This window comes from Protopterus annectens, chromosome 11.part0 (genome assembly GCF_019279795.1).
Source record: "Protopterus annectens isolate FY-2018-M chromosome 11.part0, PAN1.0, whole genome shotgun sequence".
Lineage (NCBI taxonomy): Eukaryota > Metazoa > Chordata > Ceratodontiformes > Protopteridae > Protopterus > Protopterus annectens.
This window is the reverse complement of record NC_056745.1, coordinates 379,664,662-379,677,132: the sequence shown is the minus strand read 5'-3', so window position 1 is coordinate 379,677,132 and position 12,471 is coordinate 379,664,662. Positions and strand designations below refer to the sequence as shown.

Genomic DNA, 12,471 nt, shown 5'->3' with positions numbered 1-12,471 from the left:
CAAACGGAAAGCCCTTGTGGTTGATTTGAATGAATCCACCATAACATGTAATTTTTGCATGTTCGAGTGATCTTGAATGGTATGGATAATGGATGTTGGAGAATGGACCACTGAGTTGAGAGTGCATTGTGGCATTTTCACATGGAACATTGTAAACAGGACAAGGTGGTTACAGATGCCATGGAACCCAAATCCTGAAGTATCAGGCAGGCCAGAAGGGATGAATTTTGAATCACTTTTTTGACCTGAGATTGTAAGGTGTCTATTCGAGATGGAGGAAGAGAGACTACCTAAGTGACTATTCAAATCAGCACTGATGAACTCCAGACTCTGTGTTAGTGTGAGTTGTGATTTATTGTAACTGACTGATATTGCCAGATGGAAGAACAGCTGGAGTAAGTAATCCCGTGTTTGAATCAGTTGATTCCTGGCTGAAGTTGTTAAGAGTCAGTCATCTAGATAAGGAAACACAGAAGCTGAGCAGTCTGAAGTGAGCTGCTACAACTGCCATGCATCTGGTGAACACCCTGGGGGCTGTGGTGAGACCAAAGGGAAATGCTCTGAACTAATAATGACTGTCCCCCAGCAGAAAGCATCAGTATCTCCTGGAACGCCTGTTCATTTTGATGTGATAGTATGCATCCTGAAGATCTATCAAGCACAGCCAGTCATACTTCTGTAGAAAGGGCAGAATGGACTGCACTGTGACCATCCAGAACTTAGTATACTGAAAAAAAATGGTTTAGTTTGCTGATATCCAGAATTGATCTGAAGTCCCCTTTCTTTCTGACACCAAGAAAAATCTTTAATAAGTTCCAGATGCTCTCTGGTCGGGGGGTGGGGGGGGGAGGCTATTCTTGGATGACTCTTTTTTTCTAGAAGCTATATTTTATTTTTTTACTTTATTTATTTTACATTTGTTGGCCAGGCTAGTCCAACTGGATATATATCCATTTTCAGTAGAGGCCTGAGGGGAAAAGCTCCACTAAAGATAATAGCAACATCAGATACAGTAAATTTTTAAGACTAGAATACAAGTTATTTACATAGTAGCTTAGTAATCATACAATTGACAAAATTTTACAAGACAATAGTGACATATATTTATAAGGTAGAGACAAGTACATACAGTAGAGAGCTTGTTAATCAAGAACAAGCTCTGTAGTAGCTTCTAAGAAAGGCTAAGTTTTAGTTAGCTGACAGCTAATGCACTCTGAGGTTAATGGAAAGGTGGACAAAGCATAGCAGTAGTGAGATAAGTATACATTAAATATGAAGGAAGGAGACGATTAATCTGGGTTGGTGCATTGACATAGCCGGTGATTTTTAAGATATTCTTTGAGTTGCTTTTTGAAAAGTAGTGTAGAGGAAAGAGATGAGAGTTCCCTGGGAAGCAGGTTCCAAGTTTTCCCCACAGTGTTAGAGAACAGTGAGTCCCCAGCCTTATTGTTAGACTTACGTATAGATACTAGTAGTTTATTTGCTGAGCGTAGGGTTGAAAGATTCATGTAGGGGGTAATAAGGCTAGTGAGAATTGGAGTTTTACTAGGATGATAGAGGATCTTGTGAGTGATAATAAGTTGGTAAAATAGAAGTTGATTATGGAGTTCTAGCCAACCAAGTTGTTTTAGATTGTGACAATGGTGGGTTCTAAATGGGGAGCTTGTGGCAAATCTGGCAATGTTATCATAGGAGGCTGCAAGTTTGTTGAGGTTGTTTTTAGAAAGATTGGTATAAATAGGTGAGGCGTAGAGAAGGGGTAGAGATAAGATGGGTGTGGACAATAATAGGTATAGCTGTTGGAGTAAGGAAGGGTCTAATCATGTAAAGGGAGCCTAGCTTTCTGTTAACTGATTTTACTGTCGCATTGATGTGTGTGTCAAAGGTAAGGTTGTGATCTGTTGTTACTCCTAAGAGTTTGGTAGTTGGGTCGGGAGATATAACAGTGCCGTTATTAGATAACACTGTGAAGTCTATTTGTGAGGACTTTCTTGTAGGATTGAAGAGCAATAATTTAGTTTTTTGGGGGTTCAGGAGAAGGCAGCACTGTAGGAACCAGTTTTCCACTATGTTAAGTACATTTTTGGGTGAGGGATTAGAGTTCAGATAATGAAGTAGCGGAGCATATTAATGGTGAATCATCTGCATAATGTATGCAGGTAGCTTGGGAAATTGTTAAATTAAGGTCATTAATAAAAATTGAGAATAGGAGGGGGCCCAAAATAGAGCCCTGAGGGACACCAATGGTAAAAGAAAGACGTGTGACTAGTTCATTATCCCAGAGCACAGCTTGTTGTCGGTTCTCTAGGTAGGAATTGAACCATTTTAGTTTGTGTGTATCAAGGGAGAGGGATTTAAGTATATCCATAAGAAGTTGATGGTTAACCATATTTGAAGGCTTTTGAGAGATCAATAAAAAGTGCGGAAGATAGAGTGTTGTTATTACGATTTTTGTTGATGCAATCAGAAAAGGATAAGAGGGCAGAGGTGGTACTGTGGAATGGCTTAAAACCATGCTGACAGCTAGCTAGTAAGTTATTTTGGAGAAGGTGGTTGAGTAATTGTCAGTGGATGCATATTTCCATTATTTTTGCTAAGGGAGAGAGTAGGGCTATTGGTCGAAAGTTAGAAAGTTCAGTAGAGTTACCACCCTTATGTAGTGGGATGATATGGGAGATTTTCCAGATAGATAGGATAGTTCATTCAGTAATTGTCCTATTTATTAGGATGGAAATGGGATAGGCTATGAATTTAGCTGCTGTGTGCAGATATTCAGCTGGTAGAAGGTCAGCTGAGGGGGTGCATGGTTTACGATTTTGGAGAAGGGTGCAAATGAGGGATGTTGGAACTGCTTGTAGATGAAATGAGGAAAATAAGCTAGTTATAGTGGGTGACAGGCTTGTGCTAACAAGGGGTAGAGAATTTGCTAGGCAAAGGCATCAGCAATATGCTTAGGATTGTTATGGGTGGTGCCTGATGGGGCTGGTGTTTTGGAGTGACCTGGATGTAAGAGTCTGTTTATACCTGACCAGAACTTTTGTGGTTTGTGCTTGTGGGTTTGCTGGAGTTGTAAGTAAATGTTTTTTCGTCAGTAAGTATAATTTTTTGGTAGCGTTCCTCAACTGCTTAATTTTTAGATGATCTGTTGGGTTTTTAGAAGTTCTCCATTTGGTCCAGGTTTTATTTCTAAGTCTGATTTTATGTCTGGTTTCGTTTGTAAGCCATGGGGCTGATTTAGTCCTACTTCTGATAGAGCGAGTAGGGGCATGGTAGTCTAGAATTTGTAAGAATTTACTGTTAAATTATAACACTGCTTCCTCCAGTTGGAGGTGCTTCAGTGGTGACCAGTCACATGCCTTAAGTTCAGTCTGGAAGAATTCTAGGTTAACATTTCTGTTAGTCCGAGTAGTTCTATACAAGTTAGAGTTGGGAATATTGACTTTTTGTCTGATTACATAGGTCAGTGAGTGGTCACTAATGTCATCAGGAAGGGTACCTGCTTTATATATAAGGGGATGATTGTTAAGGATCCAGTCTAAGGTGCTTTCTTTGTTATTAGATTTATGGACTCTAGTGGGGGTAGTAATGATTTGGGAAAAAACATATAGGTTTATATGGGTAGTAGGCTTGGGTGAACTACAGGTAGTCCAGTCTATATTAAAGTCACCCAGCACTATGGTTTCTTGTGGCAGGTACGTAGAGAGCCAGCTAAGGATATTTTCAAGGGTATCGATGTTGTTTCCAGGAGGGAGGTAGGAACAAATTAAATAGATGGATTTAAAGGCACTGATTTCAAGTTTAGGTTCATAGGTAGGTACTAGGCTATCTGCCCGAGGGCATCCACAAGCCTAGCCAGAGTGCGTCAGCTTTCGCCGCCACATTGATTAATTAACTGAGCCTCTGTTAAGAGCAGCCAATGAAGTGATCCCAGGGGTGTATTTTCTGTTACCCATGCACTCGTCAATGTTTCTCTTGAAGAGTGTTAGTGAGGGGCTCTGCCTAATGTAGTTAGGAATTTTGTTCCAAAGCATGGGGAGTCTCTGTGACAGGAATCTATCCCTCCAGCATGTTCTATTTATTGTTGTGGCGAGGTTTAGCTCACTAGAGAGAGTGGCTTGCAGTGACTTGGATTTCTTTAGGTGGAGCATGTCCATCAATTCTGAGTTGGACATGGCTTTGTAAGTCAGGCAGAGATCACCTCTGAGTAAGCGATATGCCGCTGAGTACAGCTGGAGTTTTTCGAGTCGGGATGCAAAGGACATATGTTTGAGACCAAAAATCCTCTTGGTGAAGTACTTTTGTGGTCTTTCCAGCTGTTGGAAGTGTCTTGTGAGGTACATCCCAAACGGGGCATTGTATTCTATGATGGGTCTGATGAGTGACGATTAGAGGGGCACTATAACCTCTTTATTTCTAGATGCGAACACTTTAGTAATTAGATGGGCTACATAGAAGGATTTCCTAACTACTTTGGCAATATGATTGTCAAAGGAGAGATTTCTATCTACCTGGGTCCCCAAATCTCTTATTACCTCTTCTGTATTAAGGGGGCTGCCACCTATGTGGTAATTCATGGGTGTTTTGTTTTTCCAAAACGGGATGACTATGCATTTTTTGGCATTTAGCTTGAGACCATGACTTTGACACCAGGTGCCCGTCTCAATAAGGCCCTTTTGGAGAATGTCTGTGTCAGCCGGTGAGTCAATTATGGCTCCCAGTTTGCAGTCATCGGCGAACTTGGTTAGCCATAGTCATCCTGTATTTGCCTGTACTTCTGAGAAGTATATGCTGAACAGTAGGGGTCCCAAGACAGAGCCTTGTGGGACACCACTTGTGACTGGTTTAGAGTTGGACCTGGAGCCCGCTATTCTTACCGTGTGAGTTCTGTCTGTAAGCCAGCTGGCAACCCATCTCGTGACATAGGGGTTTATGTTCAGTCTGGTGAGTTTTTCTATAATTCCCGAGTGGGGAATGGTGTCAAAAGCCTTGGAGAGGTCAAGGTAGGCTGTGTGAACTACCTTCCCCTCATCTATGGCCTTAGTGACTGTCTCGAAGAAGTCAACCAAGTTTAGTAGGCATGATCTGCCCTTAACAAAGCCGAACTGGGTTGGGTCAAGTGTTTGGAGGTTACCAATGTCTTTGTTAATGAGTTCCATGATGATGTGCTCCATAGCCTTGCAGACCACGCTAGTCAGGCTTATGGGACGATAGTTAGCAGGGTCAGTTGTAGACCCTCCTTTGTGGAATGGAATAACCGTTGCTGTGCGCCATTCTATGGGCACATAGCTTGTGGAGAGGCTGAGGTTGAACAGTGTGTTTAGGTGGGGGTTAGTTCGTTCTGTACTTCGTGCAAGACGTAGCCTGGGACACCATCTGGCCCCATTGATGCTGTGCTTTTGGCTTTTGAAAGGGCTATTTTCACCTGTGCGTCTGTGATTTCCAGGACACTACACTTTTCCTGTATTGTTCTGGGCCCTTTTGGGGGTTAGAGGGGGGGTGAAGTTTGCACTGAATCTATCTGCCAGGATGTTGGCAATATCAGTAGGTTTTGTATATTTTGTGCTACTTTGCACTAGCTCAGAGCATATCTGTGAGTTGCCACTTAGATTCTTGACATAGCTAAAGAAGGCTTTGTGGCTATCTTTCGAATCCTTGGCGATTTTTCTTTCGAAGTTAGCCTTGGAGGATTTTATGAGGGGCCTTAGTTTTTTACTGATACTGATCAGGGATGTCTTTCCTTCTTGGGATTTGCTTTTTTTCTGAACTAGTTTCCTCCTCCTGTTGTACAGCCCTTTTATGGCAACGGTCCACCAGACTGGTTTCCTTCTCTTAGGGGAATAAGTCTTGGTTTTGCTAGGGATGGCATGATCCATGCATCCTTGTAGGTGCTCATAGAGTGCATTTGTCAAGGTTTCTGCATCTTGGGCAGTGTTATCCTTTAACGTGGGGGCTGTGAAACTTACTACCTCTGTCTTAAGTAAGGTGAAGTTTGCTTTAGAAAAGTTTTTTACTGTGGTTTCCTTAGTTGGGGGTGGTGGTGGGGTGTGGACATCCAGACTGATTAGTTTATGGTCTGATCCAACCAGTGATGGGTTGACCTCTGGTGTGGAACACCTGTCGCCCATGTTGGTGATGACCAGGTCCAATATGTTTTCACCTCTGGTAGGGGAGTTTACCAGCTGATCCAGGGCATATGAGTTGATAAATTCCAGGAAGCGCTGGACCTGGGAGTTTGTACTTGAGAAGTTTTCCCAGTTAATGGTAGGGTAACTGAAATCACCCAAGGTGTTCAGTAGGACCTTCATGTTTTCCAGTGTCTCCAGAAAGGCAGAGTGGTGGTCCTGGGTCATGGAGGGTGATCTGAAGCAGACCACAATTTGCATTGCAGATTTGCCTGATGTTAGTTGCAGATGGATGATCTTGGAGGTATCATGCTGCGCCACTAACCTGGAGGTGTAGGTATCCTTGATGAATATGGATACACCCCCTCCTTTTGTGTTTTGGTCCATGTTCTGTGGCCGAAATGTGTGGTATGAGTTGCAGCCCGGTAGTGCTGGGGTGCTCTGTGGAGCCTTGAACCAGGTTTCAGTTACTGCACAGATGTCAACGTTTTCCATACTGAGGAGTGCTTTGAGCCCATGCATTGTGAGATTTAAACTCCTGGCGTTGAGTAGCATAACCCTCATTTTTTTATTTGTACTGTTTACGGAGGTGGGTTTGACTTTTGAGCCTTGCCTAAAAAAGGCACTATGGGGGCAGCAAGAGCCTTGGCCAGTGTTCGAAAGCCTAGGGGTGACAGGTGCAAGCCATCTCTTGTGAAGCAACGAAGCCTGTCGAGCATGTCATCCCAGGCTGACAGACACTGGCTCCCTTTTGAATGACACCAGAAGCTTACCCAATTGTTGAAATTGATCATTCCTTAGCTATAAGGATTTCAACATTACTGCCAGTAGGAAGTTGCAAATCGAATGAAGTGACGTGTAGCCATGATTTATAAAGAATGGCTACTCCTCCACCCTTTTTGGTTTTGCGGTCTATTCTCACAATATTGTATCCAGGTGGGGTGATTTCATTGCCCTGGGTTTTCTGTTTAAGCCATGTTTCTGTGAGACATAGGATGTCAAAAGAATGCACATCCAAGACAGCATGAAGATGGGCTACTTTTTTATTTCTAGAGAAGCTGCTTCTTTCTGATTGGTTGGAACATCAGGGATTTTCTTCTGAACAGTTGGAGGGGGTAGGGAAAATGGTATGATATAACCTCTGGATATAAACCACTGCACCCATGAATCTTTTGTGATAGTTAGCCAGGCTCTCTGGTACAAGGACAGACGACTCTTGACTGCCTCCAGAGATGGACAGTCAGGCCTCTATTCAGGAGTGCTAATAGGGTCTGTCTTAGAAAGAATCTCTAGACCCCTGGTTGTGCGGAGCATCTTTACCACAAGGGTGGCATCTTCCATTGGAATTCCCCCCTCTGTCCCTGGGGGAAATCTATCTCCATGTGTCTCCTGGAAAGGATATTTCTTAAACTACATCTTTCTGCCACCTCACTGGTTTCTGGAAAAGGGCCTTTGAAGGGTAGAAAAACATACACCCATAGCAGACAGGGTCTGTCCCTCTTGTTCACACCTGGAGAGTGTCTTTCATTTCGGGGGCAAAAAGCAAGGATCTGGCAAAAGGAGCATTGATGAAAGAAGACAAACGGTTCCACAAAGTCACACAAGAGCATCCAGGCATGTCTTCTACAGGATATATTTGAACCCACCCACCTGTAAGGGTCTATATTAGATACAAACTTTGGCTGGAGGCTCTGAAGAAGGAGCTGAGGCTGAAGTAGAGGGCGATAAAGACACCTTTTATGAGTCTCTCTGTTTTTGGATAAAAGTCGCTTTTAGGTTTATCAGACTTTCTAGGAGTTTGAGCCCTAGTCACTGAAGGAGAGGATTTAGAAGGAAGATGGCCTCTCAGGATCAGTTTGTTCTTCCAATCGATAAGGGCCCGAGAATTACATACCACACAGATATCACAATCCATGTCTAAATGTGCAGGCCCCATACAGTAGACACACTCCCTGTGGGCATTAGAATCTGAGATCTTTTGCCCACAGGAAATACACTTTTGAAACAGGAGTTAAGAACAAACCAGAAACAATAACAAATGCAATCACAACAGACAATAATGAATATATGAAACAAGTTTTTTTTTTCACTATAAGAAATAGAAAAGGAGAAATAGAGAAAAACTACCAACTATGGTAGTAAAGAGTACTCAAAGAATACAAAAAGAGGCAGTTAAACAGGAAGATCCAATGGACTGAAAAGGGTAACACATGAGGTACAATAAGAAGGAGTTAATTTTATATAGAGTAATATGTTTGGGTCTTTTGGCTTTTTCCGGTTAGGGGTCGCATATATATATATATATATATATATATATATATATATATATAAACACTCACTTAAACCACAGAAAAAAGCTGAAGGAACTCTAAATGCTCAAGAGTTTATAATCCACGTCTGTTCACAATGGTGACAAATGAGATCTGTTAGGTCGGTGGGCTATTGTGGGTAAAGGGAGGAGCTCGAGAATTCTAGGATACTACACTCTGGAAGAAGCATCTGAGTCAGGTCTGAGTCGTGGATCTGAATCCATCAGTTGAAGAATGAATGAAAATGACAACATCAGATCTGAAGTTATAGCTGCTGAGTCAGGTTTGAGAAGAGTGCATGAAAATTTGAAAGACTGAGGAACTTCATACATTTTATCTGCCTTTCCAGAGGCAGCAGGCTGACTGTCACAAAAATTGCAGGCAGTGACACACATACTTCCTCCAGAGCTGACAAAACTGGGGGATGGGTATATAGGTTCTGGAAATTCCTTATGTAACAGCTCATGGTATTTTCTGGGAGACAGAGAAACATCAGCATTCTCCCACTGAAAAGACTGGTACATTCAGAAAGTAGTCTCAGAGGAAGTGAACCCCTACAAGGAGAAACAGAAACTGTGCTCTCCTCTGAGCCGTAATAAGAAAACTGAGGAAAAAACCCTCTACCCGTCTCCTTCATCTTCCTGTCCAGATTCAAAAATCTTGAATCTCTTCATGAAAAAAGGTATCCCTCTTTTACCAGAAACTACCTTATAAGAAGAAGTAATAGTTTGAATTAAACCCTGAGCCAGACCCAGTATACTACTCCTATCTAAGGTAATTTGAGGAGGAGTAGATACATGTTTAGTGTTCTTTTTTTTTTGACATGAAAAATGGGGCCTGCGGTGTTATTAATGGAAGCAACAGCTTCCTCAGGAATGGGAGCAATATTCTGACTAAATAGGGAAGCATTCCCTGTTTCCTCTCTCAGGTCCGATAAGAGTGTCTCTCCCATTCCCCCCGAAGGGACCCCAACAATTGCAGAGGATGTGGCTAGCCCACAGTCCATAGTGGGTGCGGGTGCTACAGCATAAGGGTCTAGGGTAAAAGATGAGTGGTCTGAGGAACAAGCTATGGCCACAGCAGTCAGCCACCTGTGACTGAGCAAACTGCTAGCCTGCTGTGGTGGCAAAGGCTGTTTGCTTGCTTAACATTTTCTTTTTGCAGCTGGAAGATGGACCGACTAGGGAACCGGTAGTTTGTTCCATGATCAAGCTGAAATTGGTGAATCTTTCCCAAGGTAAAGAAGTAGCAAAAGCTGGTAAAAATTCAAAGTCTTTAAAAGTATTTTTTTTTTCAAACAAAAAAGCACTTTGGAGGCCCTAAAGCACAATTTCTCCAGAGAAAAATAGTTTCCAATATTTTTAAACAACTTTGAAACTGACAGGAAAAAGTGTGCTCCCATTTAAAAGTACAGTTAAGTCTGGTGACAATATGTTAAAACACAAACTCCTGGCTTAAAAATAAGTTTCCTAAACAGGAAAGTACAACAAAACAACAATACTTTAATGTGGAAGGTTTTTCCCCCGAAGGGGACTTATTTGCTCAGCAAAGGAACAGCAAAAGCTGTCTATCCCCGAAAGCCTACAGAGGATCACTCTCTTCAACAGCAGGAAAGCTTTGAAGGGCTTGGCACCCAAACTTGTCTTTTTAGTCAGCTCAGCTCGAACTGACTGACAGTTTGGGTTCATGGAGGGTGCCCTGAAGCTATGGAAACTAGCCAGCTGTTACATTCTTGGCAGAATATAAACCATATTGTTAAGGCTACTGCACCTGTGATCAATATGATGAAAATCTCCCCATATTAATGTACACTGTAATCTTGCAAAAACAGCAACCCCACACAGATTAAGTATCTCACATTCTACTGACTGCTCTCAGGAAGTTAAAACCCAAGCAACTAGCCTTTATCACCTGTAAAGAAAACCTTTTCTTGCTGTTAGCAATATTACTACTAGGACTAGAATGTAAGCTTTTTTCTGAATCTTTTGTAAAATGGAACTTTTACATTATTTTCCTATGGGCTAAATGATTAAATGCCCTAATAGATAAGGGACTAGAAGTGCTAACCTTTTCTCCACTGCTACACAGTAACCTTGAAACTTTAACATAAGTTAAGGGTGTCAAGGGCAGTTTATCCAGCCTTTTCAGATGCAAATAAAGAAACAGCAAGAAAATCTGGCCCGTTTCTTTTAAATGAATCCTCTCTATCCAATGGTATTTTATCCAGCCCATCTGCCTTCATGGGGAATAAGCTTACAAATCCCTTTTGCTTTTAAAATATTCTTTAAGTTTTATAAAGTGGAAACACGGTCTATTTTGCATAAAAGAGATGTAACTCTTTTCAAATGAAGGATTACCTACTAGTCAAACGAAAAAGTATCTTCAAACAGTTAAAGGTATCCATAGAAAAAAAATCATCTTGAGGAGACCCAAAGGACTGAGAGGAAGAATCCTGATAGAATCCTAAAACAAAAGAAAATGAATCTGGGTCGTATAAATACCTTCAAATAACTGATTTCATTAACTATTTCAGGGCTAGGTCGTCTTTTTCCTCTCCCCTTTCTCTCTTGAACCTTTACAGGTACTTGCAAAGATCCTTATCTCAGTGTTCCATCCAGAGTGTCACTTTTGCTTCCTTGAAGACTAAAGTTGACAATTAGATGGGCACCCACAAGCTCATCAAGGGCCTGATATGTGTTGCCCTCCTGGAAGTGTAAGGTACATCTGAGGATGGTATTTGTCAAGGCGCACATGGTCTTCAGATTTTCTTGCCTTGCAGATCCTATGAGCTTATGGTTTGCTGACAGCAGCAATGCAGACCCCTCTTGTTTTAATGTAGCTCCTTCCAAGGCATCAAAATACTCTCTAGCAATGGTATTATAGTCAAAGGGAGGAGACGAAATATCAACATAGGTATTGCAATGGTTATCTTTTCACAGCAATGATGTTAGTGAGGAGAACTTTGAAAAAGAATATAAATAAATAGATAAATGCATCTCCCTATGTTAGGGATTAATATGAGAAACAGCATCCTGCTCAGAAAGTTTAACAAGTTATTTTTAAACTCCCTCACAGTCTCCTTTATTGATTTATCTTTTTTGAGTTTAATGACTTTGTCATATTTTTTCTCTTTCTGTTATCCATCTTTTAAAATAGAATTAAAACAATAAAGATAGTCAAAGACAAAAAGCTGTTTTAAAAAACAGTAACAATTTACCATAATCTCAAATCTGTCTTCAACAAAATGAGGAAATGAACTTCAAGACCAATTCCATTACTGCCCTTTTTCTCTTTCATTTTTGTATTTTTCACACTAACAGCTTCGCTTGATAAAGTGCATCCCCTAACATACCACACATCACCCCCATAACTTGCCATGACTGTTAAAGAGGCACACAACAGCCTCCATTGGTGCAAAATGGTAGGATCTGGGTGCCATTACTGGCTAAGGATTCTTTGGGGATTTTCGTATTTTAATACCATAACTTGACCTATCTCCTTTGTGCAAAGTGCCTAAGCATTCTCCTTAGAATCTGCATTCTGCTTTTGCTCAGCCTAGAGCATAGCCAAGGAGTACACATGAATGAATGAGTTTAGTAGTGTTGCTTTTATGGCCCATACCAAGGAGCAGTGATGCTGTAAAGAAAATAAAAAAACTGCCAGGTGAATGAATCTGGACACTGCTATCCAATCCAATCAAACACCATGGATGTTAACACTGGTCACTCTCAATGTAATTACAAACAAAATCTATGCCAATAAGCAAGATTTTCTTTGATTTAAATGTCAGAAAGCAAATTATTGGTTATGAAAGACTAAACTTCCTGCTCTTCTGTATTTTACTAGTTCACTGAAAAACTCTGGAACACATCTCTTTCCTCAGTGTCACATCGTCAATTCAAGAAGCTAAAAATAAATTTAATTCTGCTTCAATGAAGTGAGAAATTCATCAGTTCTGATGTTTATGTTACTCATTTTAAGCACAGACCAATATGGTACAAAATATTCAGTCTACTGTGACAAAGAATGCAAGCATATGT

The 12,471-nt window shown here is 41.2% G+C and overlaps 1 protein-coding gene across 1 annotated transcript in view; it reads right to left on the bottom strand.

Moving 5' to 3' along the window:
• CEP290 (centrosomal protein 290) overlaps positions 1 to 12,471 on the bottom strand; it is a 3,346,332-nt gene that overhangs the window by 1,249,422 nt on the left and 2,084,439 nt on the right. The window lies entirely within an intron of this gene.